Source organism: Oncorhynchus mykiss, chromosome 25 (genome assembly GCF_057628025.1).
Source record: "Oncorhynchus mykiss isolate SJ-2025 chromosome 25, ASM5762802v1, whole genome shotgun sequence".
NCBI lineage: Eukaryota > Metazoa > Chordata > Actinopteri > Salmoniformes > Salmonidae > Oncorhynchus > Oncorhynchus mykiss.
This window is the reverse complement of record NC_143046.1, coordinates 38,982,805-39,008,499: the sequence shown is the minus strand read 5'-3', so window position 1 is coordinate 39,008,499 and position 25,695 is coordinate 38,982,805. Positions and strand designations below refer to the sequence as shown.

General features: G+C 37.8%; 11 non-coding genes across 11 annotated transcripts; all 11 read left to right on the top strand.

Moving 5' to 3' along the window:
• The first annotated feature begins 1,590 nt into the window (after positions 1–1,590).
• Positions 1,591–1,662, top strand: trnaf-aaa (transfer RNA phenylalanine (anticodon AAA)). The gene has a single exon. It is a non-coding gene; the product is annotated as a tRNA-Phe (tRNA).
• A 701-nt stretch (positions 1,663–2,363) lies between these two features.
• trnac-gca (transfer RNA cysteine (anticodon GCA)) lies at positions 2,364–2,435 on the top strand. The gene has a single exon. It is a non-coding gene; the product is annotated as a tRNA-Cys (tRNA).
• Positions 2,436–5,458: 3,023 nt separating this feature from the next.
• Positions 5,459–5,530, top strand: trnac-gca (transfer RNA cysteine (anticodon GCA)). Its single transcript has one exon. It is a non-coding gene; the product is annotated as a tRNA-Cys (tRNA).
• A 701-nt stretch (positions 5,531–6,231) lies between these two features.
• On the top strand, positions 6,232–6,303 carry trnac-gca (transfer RNA cysteine (anticodon GCA)). The gene has a single exon. It is a non-coding gene; the product is annotated as a tRNA-Cys (tRNA).
• Positions 6,304–13,844: 7,541 nt separating this feature from the next.
• Positions 13,845–13,916, top strand: trnac-gca (transfer RNA cysteine (anticodon GCA)). The gene has a single exon. It is a non-coding gene; the product is annotated as a tRNA-Cys (tRNA).
• A 701-nt stretch (positions 13,917–14,617) lies between these two features.
• trnac-gca (transfer RNA cysteine (anticodon GCA)) lies at positions 14,618–14,689 on the top strand. The gene has a single exon. It is a non-coding gene; the product is annotated as a tRNA-Cys (tRNA).
• Positions 14,690–16,765: 2,076 nt separating this feature from the next.
• Positions 16,766–16,837, top strand: trnac-gca (transfer RNA cysteine (anticodon GCA)). The gene has a single exon. It is a non-coding gene; the product is annotated as a tRNA-Cys (tRNA).
• Positions 16,838–17,772: 935 nt separating this feature from the next.
• trnac-gca (transfer RNA cysteine (anticodon GCA)) lies at positions 17,773–17,844 on the top strand. Its single transcript has one exon. It is a non-coding gene; the product is annotated as a tRNA-Cys (tRNA).
• Positions 17,845–22,138: 4,294 nt separating this feature from the next.
• trnac-gca (transfer RNA cysteine (anticodon GCA)) lies at positions 22,139–22,210 on the top strand. The gene has a single exon. It is a non-coding gene; the product is annotated as a tRNA-Cys (tRNA).
• A 2,101-nt stretch (positions 22,211–24,311) lies between these two features.
• On the top strand, positions 24,312–24,383 carry trnac-gca (transfer RNA cysteine (anticodon GCA)). The gene has a single exon. It is a non-coding gene; the product is annotated as a tRNA-Cys (tRNA).
• A 700-nt stretch (positions 24,384–25,083) lies between these two features.
• On the top strand, positions 25,084–25,155 carry trnac-gca (transfer RNA cysteine (anticodon GCA)). Its single transcript has one exon. It is a non-coding gene; the product is annotated as a tRNA-Cys (tRNA).
• The last annotated feature ends 540 nt before the right edge of the window (positions 25,156–25,695 follow it).

The following is a 25,695-nucleotide window of genomic DNA, read 5'->3' as shown; positions in this document are numbered from 1 at the left end:
CATATTAGACAATTTTTCGGCCTTTAGACAGTTTCAAGCAGAGGGGGTATAGCTCAGTGGTAGAGCATTTGACTGCAGATCAAGAGGTCCCAGATTCAAATCCTGATGCCCCCTTTAAATCAAGTGCTTTCAAAGAGTATTTTGAGGGTAGAGGACTCTTTTTTCGAATATGTTACTCAGGCAAAATTGTCCCTTATTAGACAATTTCTCAAGTTCAAATCCTGTCACTCGCTTGAAATCAAGTACTTTCTAAGTGTATTTTGAGAGAGGGAGTGCTCCTTTTTTGGTTACGTTACTCAGTCTAAAATGTCCCTCATTCAATGGTTTTTCTCTGTCAGACAGTTCCTATCAGAGGAGGAAGTGCAATAGACTTCAGATCAATAGGTCTCAGATTGTAATTTTTTTGTCAACTTGAAATCAAACACTTTATGGGTACGTTTTCAAAGAGAGAGTTTTCTTTATTAGGTTATGTTGATCACAAGCTAAAATCTCCCTTGTTAGACAATTTGACAGTATCAAATCCTGGCGCCCCCCTTGAAATCAAGTACTTTCTCAGTGTTTCTTGAGAGAGGGAGTGCTCTGCTAAAATGTCCCTCATTACATGGTTTTTCTCTGTCAGACAGTTCCTAACAGAGGTGGAAGTGCAACAGACTTCAGATCAATAGGTCTCAGATTGTAATATATTTGTCATCTTCAAATCAAATACTTTATGGGTATGTTTTCAGAGAGAGAGTGTTCTTCATTAGTTTTTGTTGATCTCCAGCTATAATGTCCCTTATTAGACAATTTTTCGGCCTTTAGACAGTTTCAAGCAGAGGGGGTATAGCTCAGTGGTAGAGCATTTGACTGCAGATCAAGAGGTCCCAGATTCAAATCCTGATGCCCCCTTTAAATCAAGTGCTTTCAAAGAGTATTTTGAGGGTAGAGGACTCTTTTTTCGAATATTTTACTCAGGCAAAATTGTCCCTTATTAGACAATTTCTCAAGTTCAAATCCTGTCACCCGCTTGAAATCAAGTACTTTCTAAGTGTATTTTGAGAGAGGGAGTGCTCCTTTTTTGGTTACGTTACTCAGTCTAAAATGTCCCTCATTCAATGGTTTTTCTCTGTCAGACAGTTCCTATCAGAGGAGGAAGTGCAATAGACTTCAGATCAATAGGTCTCAGATTGTAATTTTTTTGTCAACTTGAAATCAAACACTTTATGGGTACGTTTTCAAAGAGAGAGTTTTCTTTATTAGGTTATGTTGATCACAAGCTAAAATCTCCCTTGTTAGACAATTTGACAGTATCAAATCCTGGCGCCCCCCTTGAAATCAAGTACTTTCTCAGTGTTTCTTGAGAGAGGGAGTGCTCTGCTAAAATGTCCCTCATTACATGGTTTTTCTCTGTCAGACAGTTCCTAACAGAGGTGGAAGTGCAACAGACTTCAGATCAATAGGTCTCAGATTGTAATATATTTGTCATCTTCAAATCAAATACTTTATGGGTATGTTTTCAGAGAGAGAGTGTTCTTCATTAGTTTTTGTTGATCTCCAGCTATAATGTCCCTTATTAGACAATTTTTCGGCCTTTAGACAGTTTCAAGCAGAGGGGGTATAGCTCAGTGGTAGAGCATTTGACTAAAGATCAAGAGGTCCCAGATTCAAATCCTGATGCCCCCTTTAAATCAAGTGCTTTCAAAGAGTATTTTGAGGGTAGAGGACTCTTTTTTCGAATATGTTACTCAGGCAAAATTGTCCCTTATTAGACAATTTCTCAAGTTCAAATCCTGTCACCCGCTTGAAATCAAGTACTTTCTAAGTGTATTTTGAGAGAGGGAGTGCTCCTTTTTTGGTTACGTTACTCAGTCTAAAATGTCCCTCATTCAATGGTTTTTCTCTGTCAGACAGTTCCTATCAGAGGAGGAAGTGCAATAGACTTCAGATCAATAGGTCTCAGATTGTAATTTTTTTGTCAACTTGAAATCAAACACTTTATGGGTACGTTTTCAAAGAGAGAGTTTTCTTTATTAGGTTATGTTGATCACAAGCTAAAATCTCCCTTGTTAGACAATTTGACAGTATCAAATCCTGGCGCCCCCCTTGAAATCAAGTACTTTCTCAGTGTTTCTTGAGAGAGGGAGTGCTCTGCTAAAATGTCCCTCATTACATGGTTTTTCTCTGTCAGACAGTTCCTAACAGAGGTGGAAGTGCAACAGACTTCAGATCAATAGGTCTCAGATTGTAATATATTTGTCATCTTCAAATCAAATACTTTATGGGTATGTTTTCAGAGAGAGAGTGTTCTTCATTAGTTTTTGTTGATCTCCAGCTATAATGTCCCTTATTAGACAATTTTCCGCCTTTAGACAGTTTCTAGCAGAGGGGGTATAGCTCAGTGGTAGAGCATTTGACTGCAGATCAAGAGGTCCCAGGTTCAAATCCTGATGCCCCCTTTAAATCAAGTGCTTTCAAAGAGTATTTTGAGGGTAGAGGACTCTTTTTTCGAATATGTTACTCAGGCAAAATTGTCCATTATTAGACATTTTCTCAAGTTCAAATCCTGTCACCCCCTTGAAATCAAGTACTTTCTAAGTGTATTTTGAGAGAGGGAGTGCTCCTTTTTTGGTTATGTTACTCAGTCTAAAATGTCCCTCATTCAATGGTTTTTCTCTGTCAGACAGTTCCTATCAGAGGAGGAAGTGCAATAGACTTCAGATCAATAGGTCTCAGATTGTAATTTTTTTGTCAACTTGAAATCAAACACTTTATGGGTACGTTTTCAAAGAGAGAGTTTTCTTTATTAGGTTTATGTTGATCACAAGCTAAAATCTCCCTTATTAGACAATTTCTCAGGATCAAATTCTGGCGCCCCATTGAAATCAAGTACTTTCTCAGTGTTTCTTGAGAGAGGGAGTGCTCTGCTAAAATGTCCCTCATTAGATGGTTTTTCTCTGTCAGACAGTTCCTAACAGAGGTGGAAGTGCAACAGACTTCAGATCAATAGGTCTCAGATTGTAATATATTTGTCATCTTCAAATCAAATACTTTATGGGTATGTTTTCAGAGAGAGAGTGTTCTTCATTAGTTTTTGTTGATCTCCAGCTATAATGTCCCTTATTAGACAATTTTTCGGCCTTTAGACAGTTTCAAGCAGAGGGGGTATAGCTCAGTGGTAGAGCATTTGACTGCAGATCAAGAGGTCCCAGATTCAAATCCTGATGCCCCCTTTAAATCAAGTGCTTTCAAAGAGTATTTTGAGGGTAGAGGACTCTTTTTTCGAATATTTTACTCAGGCAAAATTGTCCCTTATTAGACAATTTCTCAAGTTCAAATCCTGTCACCCGCTTGAAATCAAGTACTTTCTAAGTGTATTTTGAGAGAGGGAGTGCTCCTTTTTTGGTTACGTTACTCAGTCTAAAATGTCCCTCATTCAATGGTTTTTCTCTGTCAGACAGTTCCTATCAGAGGAGGAAGTGCAATAGACTTCAGATCAATAGGTCTCAGATTGTATTTTTTTTGTCAACTTGAAATCAAACACTTTATGGGTACGTTTTCAAAGAGAGAGTTTTCTTTATTAGGTTATGTTGATCACAAGCTAAAATCTCCCTTGTTAGACAATTTGACAGTATCAAATCCTGGCGCCCCCCTTGAAATCAAGTACTTTCTCAGTGTTTCTTGAGAGAGGGAGTGCTCTGCTAAAATGTCCCTCATTACATGGTTTTTCTCTGTCAGACAGTTCCTAACAGAGGTGGAAGTGCAACAGACTTCAGATCAATAGGTCTCAGATTGTAATATATTTGTCATCTTCAAATCAAATACTTTATGGGTATGTTTTCAGAGAGAGAGTGTTCTTCATTAGTTTTTGTTGATCTCCAGCTATAATGTCCCTTATTAGACAATTTTTCGGCCTTTAGACAGTTTCAAGCAGAGGGGGTATAGCTCAGTGGTAGAGCATTTGACTGCAGATCAAGAGGTCCCAGATTCAAATCCTGATGCCCCCTTTAAATCAAGTGCTTTCAAAGAGTATTTTGAGGGTAGAGGACTCTTTTTTCGAATATGTTACTCAGGCAAAATTGTCCCTTATTAGACAATTTCTCAAGTTCAAATCCTGTCACCCGCTTGAAATCAAGTACTTTCTAAGTGTATTTTGAGAGAGGGAGTGCTCCTTTTTTGGTTACGTTACTCAGTCTAAAATGTCCCTCATTCAATGGTTTTTCTCTGTCAGACAGTTCCTATCAGAGGAGGAAGTGCAATAGACTTCAGATCAATAGGTCTCAGATTGTAATTTTTTTGTCAACTTGAAATCAAACACTTTATGGGTACGTTTTCAAAGAGAGAGTTTTCTTTATTAGGTTATGTTGATCACAAGCTAAAATCTCCCTTGTTAGACAATTTGACAGTATCAAATCCTGGCGCCCCCCTTGAAATCAAGTACTTTCTCAGTGTTTCTTGAGAGAGGGAGTGCTCTGCTAAAATGTCCCTCATTACATGGTTTTTCTCTGTCAGACAGTTCCTAACAGAGGTGGAAGTGCAACAGACTTCAGATCAATAGGTCTCAGATTGTAATATATTTGTCATCTTCAAATCAAATACTTTATGGGTATGTTTTCAGAGAGAGAGTGTTCTTCATTAGTTTTTGTTGATCTCCAGCTATAATGTCCCTTATTAGACAATTTTTCGGCCTTTAGACAGTTTCAAGCAGAGGGGGTATAGCTCAGTGGTAGAGCATTTGACTGCAGATCAAGAGGTCCCAGATTCAAATCCTGATGCCCCCTTTAAATCAAGTGCTTTCAAAGAGTATTTTGAGGGTAGAGGACTCTTTTTTCGAATATGTTACTCAGGCAAAATTGTCCCTTATTAGACAATTTCTCAAGTTCAAATCCTGTCACCCGCTTGAAATCAAGTACTTTCTAAGTGTATTTTGAGAGAGGGAGTGCTCCTTTTTTGGTTACGTTACTCAGTCTAAAATGTCCCTCATTCAATGGTTTTTCTCTGTCAGACAGTTCCTATCAGAGGAGGAAGTGCAATAGACTTCAGATCAATAGGTCTCAGATTGTAATTTTTTTGTCAACTTGAAATCAAACACTTTATGGGTACGTTTTCAAAGAGAGAGTTTTCTTTATTAGGTTATGTTGATCACAAGCTAAAATCTCCCTTGTTAGACAATTTGACAGTATCAAATCCTGGCGCCCCCCTTGAAATCAAGTACTTTCTCACTGTTTCTTGAGAGAGGGAGTGCTCTGCTAAAATGTCCCTCATTACATGGTTTTTCTCTGTCAGACAGTTCCTAACAGAGGTGGAAGTGCAACAGACTTCAGATCAATAGGTCTCAGATTGTAATATATTTGTCATCTTCAAATCAAATACTTTATGGGTATGTTTTCAGAGAGAGAGTGTTCTTCATTAGTTTTTGTTGATCTCCAGCTATAATGTCCCTTATTAGACAATTTTCCGCCTTTAGACAGTTTCTAGCAGAGGGGGTATAGCTCAGTGGTAGAGCATTTGACTGCAGATCAAGAGGTCCCAGGTTCAAATCCTGATGCCCCCTTTAAATCAAGTGCTTTCAAAGAGTATTTTGAGGGTAGAGGACTCTTTTTTCGAATATGTTACTCAGGCAAAATTGTCCATTATTAGACATTTTCTCAAGTTCAAATCCTGTCACCCCCTTGAAATCAAGTACTTTCTAAGTGTATTTTGAGAGAGGGAGTGCTCCTTTTTTGGTTATGTTACTCAGTCTAAAATGTCCCTCATTCAATGGTTTTTCTCTGTCAGACAGTTCCTATCAGAGGAGGAAGTGCAATAGACTTCAGATCAATAGGTCTCAGATTGTAATTTTTTTGTCAACTTGAAATCAAACACTTTATGGGTACGTTTTCAAAGAGAGAGTTTTCTTTATTAGGTTTATGTTGATCACAAGCTAAAATCTCCCTTATTAGACAATTTCTCAGGATCAAATTCTGGCGCCCCATTGAAATCAAGTACTTTCTCAGTGTTTCTTGAGAGAGGGAGTGCTCTGCTAAAATGTCCCTCATTAGATGGTTTTTCTCTGTCAGACAGTTCCTAACAGAGGTGGAAGTGCAACAGACTTCAGATCAATAGGTCTCAGATTGTAATATATTTGTCATCTTCAAATCAAATACTTTATGGGTATGTTTTCAGAGAGAGAGTGTTCTTCATTAGTTTTTGTTGATCTCCAGCTATAATGTCCCTTATTAGACAATTTTCCGCCTTTAGACAGTTTCTAGCAGAGGGGGTATAGCTCAGTGGTAGAGCATTTGACTGCAGATCAAGAGGTCCCAGGTTCAAATCCTGATGCCCCCTTTAAATCAAGTGCTTTCAAAGAGTATTTTGAGGGTAGAGGACTCTTTTTTCGAATATGTTACTCAGGCAAAATTGTCCATTATTAGACATTTTCTCAAGTTCAAATCCTGTCACCCCCTTGAAATCAAGTACTTTCTAAGTGTATTTTGAGAGAGGGAGTGCTCCTTTTTTGGTTATGTTACTCAGTCTAAAATGTCCCTCATTCAATGGTTTTTCTCTGTCAGACAGTTCCTATCAGAGGAGGAAGTGCAATAGACTTCAGATCAATAGGTCTCAGATTGTAATTTTTTTGTCAACTTGAAATCAAACACTTTATTGGTACGTTTTCAAAGAGAGAGTTTTCTTTATTAGGTTTATGTTGATCACAAGCTAAAATCTCCCTTATTAGACAATTTCTCAGGATCAAATTCTGGCGCCCCATTGAAATCAAGTACTTTCTCAGTGTTTCTTGAGAGAGGGAGTGCTCTGCTAAAATGTCCCTCATTAGATGGTTTTTCTCTGTCAGACAGTTCCTAACAGAGGTGGAAGTGCAACAGACTTCAGATCAATAGTTCTCAGATTGTAATACTTTTGTCATCTTCAAATCAAATACTTTATGGGTATGTTTTCAGAGAGAGAGTGTTCTTCATTAGTTTTTGTTGATCTCCAGCTATAATGTCCCTTATTTGACAATTTTTCCGCCTTTAGACAGTTTCTAGCAGAGGGGGTATAGCTCAGTGGTAGAGCATTTGACTGCAGATCAAGAGGTCCCAGGTTCAAATCCTGATGCACCCTTTAAATCAAGTGCTTTCAAAGAGTATTTTGAGGGTAGAGGACTCTTTTTTCGAATATGTTACTCAGGCAAAATTGTCCCTTATTAGACAATTTCTCAAGTTCAAATCCTGTCACCCCCTTGAAATCAAGTACTTTCTAAGTGTATTTTGAGAGAGGGAGTGCTCCTTTTTTGGTTATGTTACTCAGTCTAAAATGTCCCTCATTCAATGTTTTTTCTCTGTCAGACAGTTCCTATCAGAGGAGGAAGTGCAATAGACTTCAGATCAATAGGTCTCAGATTGTAATTTTTTTGTCAACTTGAAATCAAACACTTTATGGGTACATTTTCAAAGAGAGAGTTTTCTTTATTAGGTTATGTTGATCACAAGCTAAAATCTCCCTTGTTAGACAATTTCTCAGTATCAAATCCTGGCGCCCCCCTTGAAATCAAGTACTTTCTAAGTGTATCTTGAGAGAGGGAGTGCTCCTTTTTTGGTTATGTTACTCAGTCTAAAATGTCCCTCATTCAATGGTTTTTCTCTGTCAGACAGTTCCTATCAGAGGTGGAAGTGCAATAGACTTCAGATCAATAGGTCTCAGATTGTAATATATTTGTCATCTTCAAATCAAATACTTTATGGGTGTGTTTTCAGAGAGAGAGTGTTCTTCATTCGTTTTTGTTGATCTCCAGCTATAATGTCCCTTATTAGACAATTTTTCGGCCTTTAGACAGTTTCAAGCAGAGGGGGTATAGCTCAGTGGTAGAGCATTTGACTGCAGATCAAGAGGTCCCAGGTTCAAATCATGATGCCCCCTTTAAATCAAGTGCTTTCAAAGAGTATTTTGAGGGTAGAGGACTCTTTTTTCGAATATGTTACTCAGGCAAAATTGTCCCTTATTAGACAATTTCTCAAGTTCAAATCCTGTCACCCGCTTGAAATCAAGTACTTTCTAAGTGTATCTTGAGAGAGGGAGTGCTCCTTTTTTGGTTATGTTACTCAGTCTAAAATGTCCCTCATTCAATGGTTTTTCTCTGTCAGATAGTTCCTATCAGAGGAGGAAGTGCAATAGACTTCAGATCAATAGGTCTCAGATTGTAATTTTTTTGTCAACTTGAAATCAAACACTTTATGGGTACGTTTTCAAAGAGAGAGTTTTCTTTATTAGGTTATGTTGATCACAAGCTAAAATCTCCCTTATTAGACAATTTCTCAGGATCAAATACTGGCGCCCCCTTGAAATCAAGTACTTTCTCAGTGTTTCTTGAGAGAGGAAGTGCTCTGCTAAAATGTCCCTCATTAGATGGTTTTTCTCTGTCAGACAGTTCCTAACAGAGGTGGAAGTGCAACAGACTTCAGATCAATAGGTCTCAGATTGTAATATATTTGTCATCTTCAAATCAAATACTTTCTGGGTATGTTTTCAGAGAAAGAGTGTTCTTCATTAGATTTTGTTGATCTCCAGCTATAATGTCCCTTATTAGACAATTTTTCCGCCTTCAGGCAGTTTCTAGCAGGTTCAAATCCCGGTGCCCCCTTAAAATCAAGAGCTTTCTAAGAGTATTTTGAGGGTAGAGGACTCTTTTCTGGTATATGTTACTCAGGGAAAATTGTCCCTTATTAGACTATTTCTCACGTTCAAATCCTGGCACCCCCTTGAAATCAACTACTTTCTAAGTGTATCTTGAGAGGTGGAGTGCTCCTTTTTTGGTTATGTTACTCAGTCTAAAATGTCCCTCATTCAATGTTTTTTCTCTGTCAGACAGTTCCTATCAGAGGTGGAAGTGCAATAGACTTCAGATCAATATGTCTCAGATTCTAATTTTTTTGTCAACTTGAAATCAAACACTTTATGGGTACGTTTTCAAAGAGAGAGTTTTCTTTATTAGGTTATGTTGATCACAAGCTAAAATCTCCCTTATTAGACAATTTCTCAGGATCAAATACTGGCGCCCCCTTGAAATCAACTACTTTCTAAGTGTATCTTGAGAGGTGGAGTGCTACTTTTTTGGTTATGTTACTCAGTCTAAAATGTCCCTCATTCAATGTTTTTTCTCTGTCAGACAGTTCCTATCAGAGGTGGAAGTGCAATAGACTTCAGATCAATATGTCTCAGATTCTAATTTTTTTGTCAACTTGAAATCAAACACTTTATGGGTACGTTTTCAAAGAGAGAGTTTTCTTTATTAGGTTATGTTGATCACAAGCTAAAATGTCCCTCATTAGATGGTTTTTCTCTGTCAGACAGTTCTTAACAGAGGTGGAAGTGCAACAGACTTCAGATCAATAGGTCTCAGATTGTAATATATTTGTCATCTTGAAATCATATACTTTCTGGGTTCTACAGCTATAATGTCCCTTATTGGACAATTTTTCTGCCTTTAGGCAGTTTCTAGCAGAGGGGGTATAGCTCAGTGGTAGAGCATTTGACTGCAGATCAAGAGGTCCCAGGTTAAAATCCTGATGCCCCCTTAAAATCAAGAGCTTTCAAAGAGTATTTTGAGGGTAGATGACTTTTTTTTCCGAATATGTTACTCAGGCAAAATTGTCCCTTATTAGACAATTTCTCAAGTTCAAATCCTGAAACCCCCTTGAAATCAAGTACTTTCTAAGTGTATTTTGAGAGAGGGAGTGCTCCTTTTTTGGTTATGTTACTCAGTCTAAAATGTCCCTCATTCAATGTTTTTTCTCTGTCAGACAGTTCCTATCAGAGGAGGAAGTGCAATAGACTTCAGATCAATAGGTCTCAGATTGTAATATATTTGTCATCTTAAAATCAAATACTTTATGGGTATGTTTTCAGAGAGAGAGAGTGTTCTATATTAGTTTTTGTTGATCTACAGCTATAATGTCCCTTATTGGACAATTTTTCTGCCTTTAGACAGTCTCTAGCAGAGGGGGTATAGCTTAGTGGTAGAGCATTTGACTGCAGATCAAGAGGTCCCAGGTACAAATCCCAGTGCCCCCTTAAAATCAAGAGCTTTCTATGAGTATTTTGAGGGTAGAGGACTCTTTTTTGGTATATGTTACTCAGGGAAAATTGTCCCTTATTAGACTATTTCTCACGTTCAAATCCTGGCACCCCCTTGAAATCAACTACTTTCTAAGTGTATCTTGAGAGGTGGAGTGCTACTTTTTTGGTTATGTTACTCAGTCTAAAATGTCCCTCATTCAATGTTTTTTCTCTGTCAGACAGTTCCTATCAGAGGTGGAAGTGCAATAGACTTCAGATCAATATGTCTCAGATTCTAATTTTTTTGTCAACTTGAAATCAAACACTTTATGGGTACGTTTTCAAAGAGAGAGTTTTCTTTATTAGGTTATGTTGATCACAAGCTAAAATCTCCCTTATTAGACAATTTCTCAGGATCAAATACTGGCGCCCCCTTGAAATCAACTACTTTCTAAGTGTATCTTGAGAGGTGGAGTGCTACTTTTTTGGTTATGTTACTCAGTCTAAAATGTCCCTCATTCAATGTTTTTTCTCTGTCAGACAGTTCCTATCAGAGGTGGAAGTGCAATAGACTTCAGATCAATATGTCTCAGATTCTAATTTTTTTGTCAACTTGAAATCAAACACTTTATGGGTACGTTTTCAACGAGAGAGTTTTCTTTATTAGGTTATGTTGATCACAAGCTAAAATGTCCCTCATTAGATGGTTTTTCTCTGTCAGACAGTTCTTAACAGAGGTGGAAGTGCATCAGACTTCAGATCAATAGGTCTCAGATTGTAATATATTTGTCATCTTGAAATCATATACTTTCTGGGTTCTACAGCTATAATGTCCCTTATTGGACAATTTTTCTGCCTTTAGGCAGTTTCTAGCAGAGGGGGTATAGCTCAGTGGTAGAGCATTTGACTGCAGATCAAGAGGTCCCAGGTTAAAATCCTGATGCCCCCTTAAAATCAAGAGCTTTCAAAGAGTATTTTGAGGGTAGATGACTTTTTTTTCCGAATATGTTACTCAGGCAAAATTGTCCCTTATTAGACAATTTCTCAAGTTCAAATCCTGAAACCCCCTTGAAATCAAGTACTTTCTAAGTGTATTTTGAGAGAGGGAGTGCTCCTTTTTTGGTTATGTTACTCAGTCTAAAATGTCCCTCATTCAATGTTTTTTCTCTGTCAGACAGTTCCTATCAGAGGAGGAAGTGCAATAGACTTCAGATCAATAGGTCTCAGATTGTAATATATTTGTCATCTTAAAATCAAATACTTTATGGGTATGTTTTCAGAGAGAGAGAGTGTTCTATATTAGTTTTTGTTGATCTACAGCTATAATGTCCCTTATTGGACAATTTTTCTGCCTTTAGACAGTCTCTAGCAGAGGGGGTATAGCTTAGTGGTAGAGCATTTGACTGCAGATCAAGAGGTCCCAGGTACAAATCCCAGTGCCCCCTTAAAATCAAGAGCTTTCTATGAGTATTTTGAGGGTAGAGGACTCTTTTTTGGTATATGTTACTCAGGGAAAATTGTCCCTTATTAGACTATTTCTCACGTTCAAATCCTGGCACCCCCTTGAAATCAACTACTTTCTAAGTGTATCTTGAGAGGTGGAGTGCTACTTTTTTGGTTATGTTACTCAGTCTAAAATGTCCCTCATTCAATGTTTTTTCTCTGTCAGACAGTTCCTATCAGAGGTGGAAGTGCAATAGACTTCAGATCAATATGTCTCAGATTCTAATTTTTTTGTCAACTTGAAATCAAACACTTTATGGGTACGTTTTCAAAGAGAGAGTTTTCTTTATTAGGTTATGTTGATCACAAGCTAAAATCTCCCTTATTAGACAATTTCTCAGGATCAAATACTGGCGCCCCCTTGAAATCAACTACTTTCTAAGTGTATCTTGAGAGGTGGAGTGCTACTTTTTTGGTTATGTTACTCAGTCTAAAATGTCCCTCATTCAATGTTTTTTCTCTGTCAGACAGTTCCTATCAGAGGTGGAAGTGCAATAGACTTCAGATCAATATGTCTCAGATTCTAATTTTTTTGTCAACTTGAAATCAAACACTTTATGGGTACGTTTTCAATGAGAGAGTTTTCTTTATTAGGTTATGTTGATCACAAGCTAAAATGTCCCTCATTAGATGGTTTTTCTCTGTCAGACAGTTCTTAACAGAGGTGGAAGTGCAACAGACTTCAGATCAATAGGTCTCAGATTGTAATATATTTGTCATCTTGAAATCATATACTTTCTGGGTTCTACAGCTATAATGTCCCTTATTGGACAATTTTTCTGCCTTTAGGCAGTTTCTAGCAGAGGGGGTATAGCTCAGTGGTAGAGCATTTGACTGCAGATCAAGAGGTCCCAGGTTAAAATCCTGATGCCCCCTTAAAATCAAGAGCTTTCAAAGAGTATTTTGAGGGTAGATGACTTTTTTTTCCGAATATGTTACTCAGGCAAAATTGTCCCTTATTAGACAATTTCTCAAGTTCAAATCCTGAAACCCCCTTGAAATCAAGTACTTTCTAAGTGTATTTTGAGAGAGGGAGTGCTCCTTTTTTGGTTATGTTACTCAGTCTAAAATGTCCCTCATTCAATGTTTTTTCTCTGTCAGACAGTTCCTATCAGAGGAGGATGTGCAATAGACTTCAGATCAATAGGTCTCAGATTGTAATATATTTGTCATCTTCAAATCAAATACTTTATGGGTATGTTTTCAGAGAGAGAGTGTTCTATATTAGTTTTTGTTGATCTACAGCTATAATGTCCCTTATTGGACAATTTTTCTGCCTTTAGACAGTCTCTAGCAGAGGGGGTATAGCTCAGTGGTAGAGCATTTGACTGCAGATCAAGAGGTCCCAGGTTCAAATCCCAGTGCCCCCTTAAAATCAAGAGCTTTCTATGAGTATTTTGAGGGTAGAGGACTCTTTTTTGGTATATGTTACTCAGGGAAAATTGTCCCTTATTAGACTATTTCTCACGTTCAAATCCTGGCACCCCCTTGAAATCAACTACTTTCTAAGTGTATCTTGAGAGGTGGAGTGCTACTTTTTTGGTTATGTTACTCAGTCTAAAATGTCCCTCATTCAATGGTTTTTCTCTGTCAGACAGTTCCTATCAGAGGAGGAAGTGCAATAGACTTCAGATCAATAGGTCTCAGATTGTAATTTTTTTGTCAACTTGAAATCAAACACTTTATGGGTACATTTTCAAAGAGAGAGTTTTCTTTATTAGGTTATGTTGATCACAAGCTAAAATCTCCCTTGTTAGACAATTTCTCAGTATCAAATCCTGGCGCCCCCCTTGAAATCAAGTACTTTCTAAGTGTATCTTGAGAGAGGGAGTGCTCCTTTGTTGGTTATGTTACTCAGTCTAAAATGTCCCTCATTCAATGGTTTTTCTCTGTCAGGCAGTTCCTAACAGAGGTGGAAGTGCAATAGACTTCAGATCAGTAGGTCTCAGATTGTAATTTTTTTGTCAACTTGAAATCAAACACTTTATGGGTACGTTTTCAAAGAGAGAGTTTTCTTTATTAGGTTATGTTGATCACAAGCTAAAATCTCCCTTATTAGACAATTTCTCAGGATCAAATACTGGCGCCCCCTTGAAATCAAGTACTTTCTCAGTGTTTCTTGAGAGAGGGAGTGCTCTGCTAAAATGTCCCTCATTAGATGGTTTTTCTCTATTCAGACAGTTCCTAACAGAGGTGGAAGTGCAACAGACTTCAGATAAATAGGTCTCAGATTGTAATATATTTGTCATTTTGAAATCATATACTTTCTGGGTTCTACAGCTATAATGTCCCTTATTGGACAATTTTTCTGCCTTTAGGCAGTTTCTAGCAGAGGGGGTATAGCTCAGTGGTAGAGCATTTGACTGCAGATCAAGAGGTCACAGGTTCAAATCCTGATGCCCCCTTTAAATCAAGTGCTTTCAAAGAGTATTTTGAGGGTAGAGGACTCTTTTTCGAATATGTTACTCAGGGAAAATTGTCCCTTATTAGACAATTTCTCACGTTCAAATCCTGGCACCCCCTTGAAATCAAGTACTTTCTAAGTGTATCTTGAGAGAGGGAGTGCTCCTTTTTTGGTTATGTTACTCAGTCTAAAATGTCCCTCATTCAATGTTTTTTCTCTGTCAGACAGTTCCTATCAGAGGTGGAAGTGCAATAGACTTCAGATCAATAGGTCTCAGATTGTAATTTTTTTGTCAACTTGAAATCAAACACTTTATGGGTACGTTTTCAAAGAGAGAGTTTTCTTTATTAGGTTATGTTGATCACAAGCTAAAATCTCCCTTATTAGACAATTTCTCAGGATCAAATACTGGCGCCCCCTTGAAATCAAGTACTTTCTCAGTGTTTCTTGAGAGAGGGAGTGCTCTGCTAAAATGTCCCTCATTAGATGGTTTTTCTCTATTCAGACAGTTCCTAACAGAGGTGGAAGTGCAACAGACTTCAGATCAATAGGTCTCAGATTGTAATATATTTGTCATCTTCAAATCAAATACTTTCTGGGTATGTTTTCAGAGAGAGAGTGTTCTTCATTAGTTTTTGTTGATCTCCAGCTATAATGTCCCTTATTAGACAATTTTTCCGCCTTTAGACAGTTTCTAGCAGAGGGGGTATAGCTCAGTGGTAGAGCATTTGACTGCAGATCAAGAGGTCACAGGTTCAAATCCTGATGCCCCCTTTAAATCAAGTGCTTTCAAATAGTATTTTGAGGGTAGAGGACTCTTTTTCGAATATGTTACTCAGGGAAAATTGTCCCTTATTAGACAATTTCTCACGTTCAAATCCTGGCACCCCCTTGAAATCAAGTACTTTCTAAGTGAATCTTGAGAGAGGGAGTGCTCCTTTTTTGGTTATGTTACTCAGTCTAAAATGTCCCTCATTCAATGTTTTTTCTCTGTCAGACAGTTCCTATCAGAGGTGGAAGTGCAATAGACTTCAGATCAATAGGTCTCAGATTGTAATTTTTTTGTCAACTTGAAATCAAACACTTTATGGGTACGTTTTCAAAGAGAGAGTTTTCTTTATTAGGTTATGTTGATCACAAGCTAAAATCTCCCTTATTAGACAATTTCTCAGGATCAAATAGTGGCGCCCCCTTGAAATCAAGTGCTTTCTCAGTGTGTCTTGAGAGAGGGAGTGCTCTGCTAAAATGTCCCTCATTAGATGGTTTTTCTCTGTCAGACAGTTCCTAACAGAGGTGGAAGTGCAACAGACTTCAGATCAATAGGTCTCAGATTGTAATATATTTGTCATCTTCAAATCAAATACTTTCTGGGTATGTTTTCAGAGAGAGAGTGTTCTTCATTAGTTTTTGTTGATCTCCAGCTATAATGTCCCTTATTAGACAATTTTTCCGCCTTTAGACAGTTTCTAGCAGATGGGGTATAGCTCAGTGGTAGAGCATTTGACTGCAGATCAAGAGGTCACAGGTTCAAATCCTGATTCCCCCTTTAAATCAAGTGCTTTCAAAGAGTATTTTGAGGGTAGAGGACTCTTTTTCGAATATGTTACTCAGGGAAAATTGTCCCTTATTAGACAATTTCTCACGTTCAAATCCTGGCACCCCCTTGAAATCAAGTACTTTCTAAGTGTATCTTGAGAGAGGGAGTGCTCCTTTTTTGGTTATGTTACTCAGTCTAAAATGTCCCTCATTACATGGTTTTTCTCTGTCAGACAGTTCCTAACAGAGGTGGAAGTGCAACAGACTTCAGATCAATAGGTCTCAGATTGTAATATATTTGTCATCTTCAAATCAAACACTTTATGGGTACATTTTCAAAGAGAGAGTTTTCTTTATTAGGTTATGTTGATCACAAGTTAAAATCTCCCTTGTTAGACAATTTCTCAGTATCAAATCCTGGCGCCCCCCTTGAAATCAAGTACTTTCTAGGTGTATCTTGAGAGAGGGAGTGCTCCTTTTTTGGTTATGTTACTCAGTCTAAAATGTCCCTCATTCAATGGTTTTTCTCTGTCAGACAGTTCCTATCAGAGGTGGAAGTGCAATAGACTTCAGATCAGTAGGTCTCAGATTGTAATTTTTTTGTCAACTTGAAATCAAACACTTTATGGGTACGTTTTCAAAGAGAGAGTTTTCTTTATTAGGTTATGTTGATCACAAGCTAAAATCTCCCTTATTAGACAATTTCTCAGGATCAAATTCTGGCGCCCCATTGAAATCAAGTACTTTCTCAGTGTTTCTTGAGAGAGGGAGTGCTCTGCTAAAATGTCCCTCATTAGATGTTTTTTCTCTGTCAGACAGTTCCTAACAGAGGTGGAAGTGCAATAGACTTCAGATCAATAGGTCTCAGATTGTAATTTTTTTGTCAACTTGAAATCAAACACTTTATGGGTACATTTTCAAAGAGAGAGTTTTCTTTATTAGGTTATGTTGATCACAAGCTAAAATCTCCCTTGTTAGACAATTTCTCAGTATCAAATCCTGGCGCCCCCCTTGAAATCAAGTACTTTCTAAGTGTATCTTGAGAGAGGGAGTGCTCCTTTTTTGGTTATGTTACTCAGTCTAAAATGTCCCTCATTCAATGGTTTTTCTCTGTCAGACAGTTCCTATCAGAGGTGGAAGTGCAATAGACTTCAGATCAATAGGTCTCAGATTGTAATATATTTGTCATCTTCAAATCAAATACTTTATGGGTATGTTTTCAGAGAGAGAGTGTTCTTCATTAGTTTTTGTTGATCTCCAGCTATAATGTCCCTTATTAGACAATTTTTTGGCCTTTAGACAGTTTCAAGCAGAGGGGGTATAGCTCAGTGGTAGAGCATTTGACTGCAGATCAAGAGGTCCCAGGTTCAAATCCTGATGCCCCCTTTAAATCAAGTGCTTTCAAAGAGTATTTTGAGGGTAGAGGACTCTTTTTTCGAATATGTTACTCAGGCAAAATTGTATAGCTTAGTTTTCTTTATTAGGTTATGTTGATCACAAGCTAAAATCTCCCTTATTAGACAATTTCTCAGGATCAAATACTGGCGCCCCCTTGAAATCAAGTACTTTCTCAGTGTTTCTTGAGAGAGGGAGTGCTCTGCTAAAATGTCCCTCATTAGATGGTTTTTCTCTATTCAGACAGTTCCTAACAGAGGTGGAAGTGCAACAGACTTCAGATCAATAGGTCTCAGATTGTAATATATTTGTCATCTTCAAATCAAATACTTTCTGGGTATGTTTTCAGAGAGACAGTGTTCTTCATTAGATTTTGTTGATCTCCAGCTATCAAGTACTTTCTAAGTGTATTTTGAGAGAGGGAGTGCTCCTTTTTTGGTTATGTTACTCAGTCTAAAATGTCCCTCATTCAATGTTTTTTCTCTGTCAGACAGTTCCTATCAGAGGTGGAAGTGCCAAAGACTTCAGATCAATAGGTCTCAGATTGTAATTTTTTTGTCAACTTGAAATCAAACACTTTATGGGTACGTTTTCAAAGAGAGAGTTTTCTTTATTAGGTTATGTTGATCACAAGCTAAAATCTCCCTTATTAGACAATTTCTCAGGATCAAATACTGGCGCCCCCTTGAAATCAAGTACTTTCTCAGTGTTTCTCGAGAGAGGGAGTGCTCTGCTAAAATGTCCCTCATTAGATGGTTTTTCTCTGTCAGACAGTTCTTAACAGAGGTGGAAGTGCAACAGACTTCAGATCAATAGGTCTCAGATTGTAATATATTTGTCATCTTGAAATCATATACTTTCTGGGTTCTACAGCTATAATGTCCCTTATTGGACAATTTTTCTGCCTTTAGGAAGTTTGTAGCAGAGGGGGTATAGCTCAGTGGTAGAGCATTTGACTGCAGATCAAGAGGTCACAGGTTCAAATCCTGATGCCCCCTTTAAATCAAGTGCTTTCAAAGAGTATTTTGAGGGTAGAGGACTCTTCTTCGAATATGTTACTCAGGGAAAATTGTCCCTTATTAGACAATTTCTCACGTTCAAATCCTGGCACCCCCTTGAAATCAAGTACTTTCTAAGTGTATCTTGAGAGAGGGAGTGCTCCTTTTTTGGTTATGTTACTCAGTCTAAAATGTCCCTCATTCAATGTTTTTTCTCTGTCAGACAGTTCCTATCAGAGGAGGAAGTGCAATAGACTTCAGATCAATAGGTCTCAGATTGTAATATATTTGTCATCTTCAAATCAAATACTTTATGGGTATGTTTTCAGAGAGAGAGCGTGTTCTTTATTAGGTTATGTTGATCACAAGCTAAAATCTCCCTTATTAGACAATTTCTCAGGATCAAATACTGGCGCCCCCTTGAAATCAACTACTTTCTCAAGTTCAAATCCTGAAACCCCCTTGAAATCAAGTACTTTCTAAGTTTATTTTGAGAGTGGGAGTGCTCCTTTTTTGGTTATGTTACTCAGTCTAAAATGTCCCTCATTCAATGGTTTTTCTCTGTCAGACAGTTCCTATCAGAGGAGGAAGTGCAATAGACTTCAGATCAATAGGTCTCAGATTGTAATATATTTGTAATCTTCAAATCAAATACTTTATGGGTATGTTTTCAGAGAGAGAGAGTGTTCTGTCAGACAGTTCCTATCAGAGGAGGAAGTGCAATAGACTTCAGATCAATAGGTCTCAGATTGTAATATATTTGTCATCTTCAAATCAAATACTTTCTGGGTATGTTTTCAGAGAGACAGAGTTTCTAGCAGAGGGGGTATAGCTCAGTGGTAGAGCATTTGACCCCCTTGAAATCAAGTACTTTCTCAGTGTTTCTCGAGAGAGGGAGTGCTCTGCTAAAATGTCCCTCATTAGATGTTTTTTCTCTGTCAGACAGTTCCTAACAGAGGTGGAAGTGCAACAGACTTCAGATCAATTGGTCTCAGATTGTAATATATTTGTCATCTTCAAATCAAATACTTTCTGGGTATGTTTTCAGAGAGACAGAGTTTCTAGCAGAGGGGGTATAGCTCAGTGGTAGAGCATTTGACTGCAGATTAAGAGGTCCCAGGTTCAAATCCCGGTGCCCCCTTAAAATCAAGAGCTTTCTAAGAGTCTTTTGAGGGTAGAGGACTCTTTTTTGGTATATGTTACTCAGGGAAAATTGTCCCTTATTAGACTATTTCTCACGTTCAAATCCTGGCAACCCCTTGAAATCAACTACTTTCTAAGGATATCTTGAGAGGTGGAGTGCTCCTTTTTTGGTTATGTTACTCAGTCTAAAATGTCCCTCATTCAATGTTTTTTCTCTGTCAGACAGTTCCTATCAGAGGTGGAAGTGCAATAGACTTCAGATCAATATGTCTCAGATTCTAATTTTTTTGTCAACTTGAAATCAAACACTTTATGGGTACGTTTTCAAAGAGAGAGTTTTCTTTATTAGGTTATGTTGATCACAAGCTAAAATCTCCCTTATTAGACAATTTCTCAGGATCAAATACTGGCGCCCCCTTGAAATCAAGTACTTTCTAAGTGTATCTTGAGAGAGGCAGTGCTCCTTTTTTGGTTATGTTACTCAGTCTAAAATGTCCCTCATTCAATGTTTTTTCTCTGTCAGACAGTTCCTATCAGAGGTGGAAGTGCCAAAGACTTCAGATCAATAGGTCTCAGATTGTAATTTTTTTGTCAACTTGAAATCAAACACTTTATGGATAAGTTTTCAAAGAGAGAGTTTTCTTTATTAGGTTATGTTGATCACAAGCTAAAATCTCCCTTATTTGACAATTTCTCAGGATCAAATACTGGCGCCCCCTTGAAATCAAGTACTTTCTCAGTGTTTCTTGAGAGAGGGAGTGCTCTGCTAAAATGTCCCTCATTAGATGGTTTTTCTCTGTCAGACAGTTCCTAACAGAGGTGGAAGTGCAACAGACTTCAGATCAATAGGTCTCAGATTGTAATATATTTGTCATCTTCAAATCAAATACTTTCTGGGTATGTTTTCAGAGAAAGAGTGTTCTTCATTAGATTTTGTTGATCTCCAGCTATAATGTCCCTTATTAGACAATTTTTCTGCCTTTAGGCAGTTTCTAGCAGAGGGGGTATAGCTCAGTGGTAGAGCATTTGACTGCAGATCAAGAAGTCCCAGGTTCAAATCCCGGTGCCCCCTTAAAATCAAGAGCTTTCTAAGAGTATTTTGAGGGTAGAGGACTCTTTTTTGGTATATGTTACTCAGGGAAAATTGTCCCTTATTAGACTATTTCTCACGTTCAAATCCTGGCACCCCCTTGAAATCAACTACTTTCTAAGTGTATCTTGAGAGGTGGAGTGCTACCTTTTTGGTTATGTTACTCAGTCTAAAATGTCCCTCATTCAATGTTTTTTCTCTGTCAGGCAGTTCCTAACAGAGGTGGAAGTGCAATAGACTTCAGATCAATATGTCTCAGATTCTAATTTTTTTGTCAACTTGAAATCAAACACTTTATGGGTACGTTTTCAAAGAGAGAGTTTTCTTTATTAGGTTATGTTGATCACAAGCTAAAATCTCCCTTATTAGACAATTTCTCAGGATCAAATACTGGCGCCCCCTTGAAATCAAGTACTTTCTAAGTGTTTCTTGAGAAAGGGAGTGCTCCTTTTTTGGTTATGTTACTCAGTCTAAAATGTCCCTCATTCAATGTTTTTTCTCTGTCAGACAGTTCCTATCAGAGGTGGAAGTGCCAAAGACTTCAGATCAATAGGTCTCAGATTGTAATTTTTTTGTCAACTTGAAATTTAACACTTTATTGGTACGTTTTCAAAGAGAGAGTTTTCTTTATTAGGTTATGTTGATCACAAGCTAAAATCTCCCTTATTAGACAATTTCTCAGGATCAAATACTGGCGCCCCCTTGAAATCAAGTACTTTCTCAGTCTTTCTCGAGAGAGAGGGAGTGCTCTGCTAAAATGTCCCTCATTAGATGGTTTTTCTCTGTCAGACAGTTCTTAACAGAGGTGGAAGTGCAACAGACTTCAGATCAATAGGTCTCAGATTGTAATATATTTGTCATCTTCAAATCAAATACTTTATGGGTATGTTTTCAGAGAGAAAGAGTGTTCTATATTCGTTTTTGTTGATCTACAGCTATAATGTCCCTTATTGGACAATTTTTCTGCCTTTAGACAGTTTCTAGCAAAGGGGGTATAGCTAACTGGTAGAGCATTTGACTGCAGATCAAGAGGTCCCAGGTTCAAATCCTGATGCCCCCTTAAAATCAAGAGTTTCTAAGAGTATTTTGAGGGTAGAGGACTCTTTTTTGGTATATGTTACTCAGGGAAAATTGTCCCTTATTAGACTATTTCTCACGTTCAAATCCTGGCACCCCCTTGAAATCAACTACTTTCTAAGTGTATCTTGAGAGGTGGAGTGCTCCTTTTTTGGTTATGTTACTCAGTCTAAAATGTCCCTCATTCAATGTTTTTTCTCTGTCAGACAGTTCCTATCAGAGGTGGAAGTGCAATAGACTTCAGATCAATATGTCTCAGATTCTAATTTTTTTGTCAACTTGAAATCAAACACTTTATGGGTACGTTTTCAAAGAGAGAGTTTTCTTTATTAGGTTATGTTGATCACAAGCTAAAATCTCCCTTATTAGACAATTTCTCAGGATCAAATACTGCCGCCCCCTTGAAATCAAGTACTTTCTAAGTGTATCTTGAGAGAGGGAGCGCTCCTTTTTTGGTTATGTTACTCAGTCTAAAATGTCCCTCATTCAATGTTTTTCTCTGTCAGACAGTTCCTATCAGAGGTGGAAGTGCCAAAGACTTCAGATCAATAGGTCTCAGATTGTAATTTTTTTGTCAACTTGAAATTAAACACTTTATGGATAAGTTTTCAAAGAGAGAGTTTTCTTTATTAGGTTATGTTGATCACAAGCTAAAATCTCCCTTATTTGACAATTTCTCAGGATCAAATACTGGCGCCCCCCTTGAAATCAAGTACTTTCTCAGTGTTTCTTGAGAGAGGGAGTGCTCTGCTAAAATGTCCCTCATTAGATGGTTTTTCTCTGTCAGACAGTTCCTAACAGAGGTGGAAGTGCAACAGACTTCAGATCAATAGGTCTCAGATTGTAATATATTTGTCATCTTCAAATCAAATACTTTCTGGGTATGTTTTCAGAGAAAGAGTGTTCTCCATTAGATTTTGTTGATCTCCAGCTATAATGTCCCTTCTTAGACAATTTTTCCGCCTTTAGGCAGTTTCTAGCAGAGGGGGTATAGCTCAGTGGTAGAGCATTTGACTGCAGATCAAGAGGTCCCAGGTTCAAATCCCGGTGCCCCCTTAAAATCAAGAGCTTTCTAAGAGTTTTTTTTTAGGGTAGAGGACTCTTTTTTGGTATATGTTACTCAGGGAAAATTGTCCCTTATTAGACTATTTCTCACGTTCAAATCCTGGCACCCCCTTGAAATCAACTACTTTCTAAGTGTATCTTGAGAGGTGGAGTGCTACTTTTTTGGTTATGTTACTCAGTCTAAAATGTCCCTCATTCAATGTTTTTTCTCTGTCAGACAGTTCCTATCAGAGGTGGAAGTGCAATAGACTTCAGATCAATATGTCTCAGATTCTAATTTTTTTGTCAACTTGAAATCAAACACTTTATGGGTACGTTTTCAAAGAGAGAGTTTTCTTTATTAGGTTATGTTGATCACAAGCTAAAATCTCCCTTATTAGACAATTTCTCAGGATCAAATACTGGCGCCCCCTTGAAATCAAGTACTTTCTAAGTGTATCTTGAGAGAGGGAGTGCTCCTTTTTTGGTTATGTTACTCAGTCTAAAATGTCCCTCATTCAATGTTTTTTCTCTGTCAGACAGTTCCTATCAGAGGTGGAAGTGCCAAAGACTTCAGATCAATAGGTCTCAGATTCTAATTTTTTTGTCAACTTGAAATCAAACACTTTATGGGTACGTTTTCAAAGAGAGAGTTTTCTTTATTCGGTTATGTTGATCACAAGCTAAAATCTCCCTTATTAGACAATTTCTCAGGATCAAATACTGACGCCCCCTTGAAATCAAGTACTTTCTCAGTGTTTCTTGAGAGAGGGAGTGCTCTGCTAAAATGTCCCTCATTAGATGTTTTTTCTCTGTCAGACAGTTCCTAACAGAGGTGGAAGTGCAACAGACTTCAGATCAATAGGTCTCAGATTTTAAAAAAAATGGTCAACTTGAAATCAAATACTTTATGTGTATGTTTTCAGAGAGAGAGTTTTCTTTATTAGGTTATGTTGATCACAAGCTAAAATCTCCCTTATTAGACAATTTCTCAGGATCAAATCCTGATGCCCCCTTTAAATGAAATGCTTGGAAAGAGTTGTTTGAGGGTAGAGGACTCTTTTTTCGAATATGTTACTCATAGAAAATTGTCCCTTATTAGACAATTTCTCACGCTCAAATCCTGGCACCCCCTTGAAATCAAGTACTTTCTAAGTGTATCTTGAGAGAGGGAGTGCTCCTTTTTTGGTTATGTTACTCAGTCTAAAATGTCCCTCATTCAATGGTTTTTCTCTGTCAGACAGTTCCTATCAGAGGTGGAAGTGCAAAAGACTTCAGATCAATAGGTCTCAGATTATAATATATTTGTCATCTTGAAATCAAATACTTTCTGGGTATGTTTTCAGAGAGAGAGAGTGTTTCTATATTAGTTTTTGTTGATCTCCAGCTATAATGTCCCTTATTGGACAATTGTTCTGCCTTTCGACAATTTCTAGCAGAGGGTGTATAGCTCAGTGATAGAGCATTTGACTGCAGATCAAGAGCTCCCAGGTTCAAATCCTGAAGCACCCTTTAAATTAAGTGATTCGAAAGAGTTGGTTGAGGGTAGAGGACTATCTTGAGAGAGGGAGTGCTCCTTTTTTGGTTATGTTACTCAGTCTAAAATGTCCCTCATTCAATGGTTTTTCTCTGTCAGACAGTTCCTATCAGAGGTGGAAGTGCCAAAGACTTCAGATCAATAGGTCTCAGATTGTAATTTTTTTGTCAACTTGAAATCAAACACTTTATGGGTACGTTTTCAAAGAGAGAGTTTTCTTTATTAGGTTATGTTGATCACAAGCTAAAATCTCCCTTATTAGACAATTTCTCAGGATCAAATACTGGCGCCCCCTTGAAATCAAGTACTTTCTCAGTGTTTCTTGAGAGAGGGAGTGCTCTGCAAAAATGTCCCTCATTAGATGGTTTTTCTCTGTCAGACAGTTCCTAACAGAGGTGGAAGTGCAACAGACTTCAGATAAATAGGTCTCAGATGGTAATATTATTGTCATCAAGAAATCAATTACTTTATGGGTATGTTTTCAGAGAGAGAGTGTTCTTTATTAGTTTTTGTCGATCTCCAGCTATTATGTCCCTTATTTGACCATTTTTCCGCCTTTAGACAGTTTCTAGCAGAGGGGGTATAGCTCAGTGGTAGAGCATTTGACTGCAGATCAAGAGGTCCCAGGTTCAAATCCTGATACCCCCTTTAAATCAAGTGCTTTCAAAGAGTATTTTGAGGGTAGAGGACTCTTTTTTCGAATATGTTACTCAGGCAAAATTGTCCCTTATTAGACAATTTCTCACGTTCAAATCCTGGCACCCCCTTGAAATCAAGTACTTTCTAAGTGTATCTTGAGAGAGGGAGTGCTCCTTTTTTGGTTATGTTACTCAGTCTAAAATGTCCCTCATTCAATGTTTTTTCTCTGTCAGATAGTTCCTATCAGAGGTGGAAGTGCAATAGACTTAAGATCAATATGTCTCAGATTGTAATTTTTTGTCAACTTGAAATCAAACACTTTATGGGTACGTTTTCAAAGAGAGAGTTTTCTTTATTAGGTTATGTTGATCACAAGCTAAAATCTCCCTTATTAGACAATTTCTCAGGATCAAATACTGGCGCCCCCTTGAAATCAAGTACTTTCTCAGTGTTTCTTGAGAGAGGGAGTGCTCTGCAAAAATGTCCCTCATTAGATGGTTTTTCTCTGTCAGACAGTTCCTAACAGAGGTGGAAGTGCAACAGACTTCAGATAAATAGGTCTCAGATGGTAATATTATTGTCATCAAGAAATCAATTACTTTATGGGTATGTTTTCAGAGAGAGAGTGTTCTTTATTAGTTTTTGTCGATCTCCAGCTATTATGTCCCTTATTTGACCATTTTTCCGCCTTTAGACAGTTTCTAGCAGAGGGGGTATAGCTCAGTGGTAGAGCATTTGACTGCAGATCAAGAGGTCCCAGGTTCAAATCCTGATACCCCCTTTAAATCAAGTGCTTTCAAAGAGTATTTTGAGGGTAGAGGACTCTTTTTTCGAATATGTTACTCAGGCAAAATTGTCCCTTATTAGACAATTTCTCACGTTCAAATCCTGGCACCCCCTTGAAATCAAGTACTTTCTAAGTGTATCTTGAGAGAGGGAGTGCTCCTTTTTTGGTTATGTTACTCAGTCTAAAATGTCCCTCATTCAATGTTTTTTCTCTGTCAGATAGTTCCTATCAGAGGTGGAAGTGCAATAGACTTAAGATCAATATGTCTCAGATTGTAATTTTTTGTCAACTTGAAATCAAACACTTTATGGGTACGTTTTCAAAGAGAGAGTTTTCTTTATTAGGTTATGTTGATCACAAGCTAAAATCTCCCTTATTAGACAATTTCTCAGGATCAAATACTGGCGCCCCCTTGAAATCAAGTACTTTCTCAGTGTTTCTTGAGAGAGGGAGTGCTCTGCAAAAATGTCCCTCATTAGATGGTTTTTCTCTGTCAGACAGTTCCTAACAGAGGTGGAAGTGCAACAGACTTCA